This window comes from Notothenia coriiceps, unplaced genomic scaffold (assembly GCF_000735185.1).
Source record: "Notothenia coriiceps isolate Sejong01 unplaced genomic scaffold, NC01 NC01_scaffold00031011, whole genome shotgun sequence".
NCBI lineage: Eukaryota > Metazoa > Chordata > Actinopteri > Perciformes > Nototheniidae > Notothenia > Notothenia coriiceps.
The window spans coordinates 1-2,214 of NW_011363712.1; the positions used below are offsets into that span (position 1 = coordinate 1).

Sequence of the window (2,214 nt, forward strand, 5' to 3'; positions counted from 1 at the left end):
AGTTTATTGTTCAGATGAACACCCAGGTATTTGTAAGATGTCACGATCTCAATGAGCTTCGGTAATAATCTTTCTAGCTCTAGTAGTCAGCTTTCCTACTGACAACAAAGGTAACACTAAGGGCTTCTACAGTGTGAATGAAGCTGTAGACAAGTTGTCGCGGCTTCAGGTTTGTGCTTGACCAATGGTTACAACTTTGTGCTGCAAGCGTTCCCCTCCTGGATACTATGCCATTGAGAAGTACACCATTTACTATGGTCACCTTTCAAATGTATTTCATGTCTGGGATCTCACAAATTCTCCCAACATACTCATAAACGTAATATCATTATACCATTGCAGGTTCCGCAAGCTCTGCCATCGTATAATCAATGCAACGACTTTCACCAACATCATCCTCCTCTTCATCCTCCTGTCGTCTGTGTCTCTAGCTGCTGAAGATCCCATCGACCCCATGTCCTTTAGAAACCAGGTAACAAGTGCACGCCTGCATCATTGTAATTTAAATGTTTAAGCTACGATGCAAGTTTAATTTATATTGTCAGTATTAAGTATGCATTTTCTATTAAGATTCATATTGCAACTAATGTCACATTTTCAGGTGTTGGCCTATGCTGATATAGTCTTCACTTCGGTGTTCACAGCGGAAATTGTGCTCAAGGTAATAACAAGCACCACAGATAACTTTGTTAATAATGAAAGGTGTTAAATTAAAGAAACCTGAAGAGGTGTGGAAAACATAGTGAACCTAGAGGTCCCTGGAACTGAAAAACTCTGAAAAATATGATAATAATCACATTTGGATTCCAAAATCCGGGATGGAATCATACCAGGCGCAGTGCCAAAATGTGCCTGGGGTGTACAATCGGTGGGACCAATGGCCCCTTTCCAACTTCGTACCCCCCAGTCTACACTCCTTTGCTCATCACTCTAAGAGCTAGGCCTTCATTTTGATCTCAACTACGTACGGCGGGGATGAAAGTGGGAGGGGGAAATTGCACACAGGCAAAGAGAAATAAACAAATCAATCAAAGAACTAAAAAAACCTTTCTTCAGTTCCAACTACAGTAAGAGTCCTAGCAGATACGTTTAACATGATGACACATAAGGTGGAAACAGATGAGCACGCTGTCACCGCAGGTGAATTTGTTTGACAGGAAGTAGCAGAGTGCTGTCATCTCCCTTCTTTAAAGGCGGAAGAGATGGGAAACCAAGTTAACAAACGTTCTAGAAGGCAAACCATGTAAACCTCCACAGCAGTCTTGATTATTTGCTGATTTGGGATTTTTAAGACATAATATATTACACATTTTTTCTTTATCGGAAATGTGTTATTCATTCAACAGGGACTTCTTATTTGTGCAGTTTGGTTTTCTATATGGATAACAAGTATTATTTTCAGATGACAACATATGGTGCCATTCTTCACAAAGGGTCTTTCTGTCGGAACTCTTTCAACATCTTGGATCTTCTGGTGGTCAGTGTATCTCTCCTCTCAATGGGCATGGAGTAAGTGGATTTTAAAATGTACCTGATAACTTCTTAGTCCTCTTTCTATCTTGCAAACAATCCCTGAATGAATAACTGCAGTAGTCACGATTGTAAACCAGTTAGATCAGCATTGGGAAACATACAGCCGGCTGGACATGATAACATGGTGACCATCTGGTAACCAGCACTGCGGATGTCGCTCTTGATTACATCAACAGGCATTTGTTTAATTATTATGAATGATGACAGAAATGACAGAGCAGTTGGGATTAACAGTGTCACATTGCAGTCGTGCAGATCATAACATACGATACATTACAACAACAAAAACAGTCGGCTCGGTCATACAACAAAAAAAAACAACACAAACCTAACCTAATTGTCTTCAGGTCATAGGCGCTGTAAGAAATGATTTCACCTCTGATGCCTTTAGGGTCTCACATAGCACTGATGGGACACATCGGGAGGTTTGTTTATACTAAGAAATACATATTTTTGTGTGCAAACAAATTCCACAAAGTCTTCATTAGAAAGCCAACGGTTATTGAAACGCCATGGAGCATGGTTGGTATCAGACCCTGTGAAATGTATCCTCTAAGTGACTGGGGCATGGTCAGATATAACTATCGCATTATGGGAAATTGATTTAACGGAAGGAAGAATTCTATTGTCTACAAGAAAAATCATCTATACGAGCGAAATTGTGGTGGACATTTGTGTGGT

At 40.2% G+C, this 2,214-nt stretch overlaps 1 long non-coding RNA gene across 1 annotated transcript; it reads left to right on the top strand.

Annotated features, from left to right (window-relative positions):
- Positions 1-309: 309 nt before the first annotated feature.
- LOC104959764 (uncharacterized) lies at positions 310-1,503 on the top strand. Its single transcript, XR_799916.1, has 3 exons — positions 310-472; positions 602-661; positions 1,403-1,503. It is a non-coding gene; the product is annotated as an uncharacterized lncRNA (long non-coding RNA).
- The last annotated feature ends 711 nt before the right edge of the window (positions 1,504-2,214 follow it).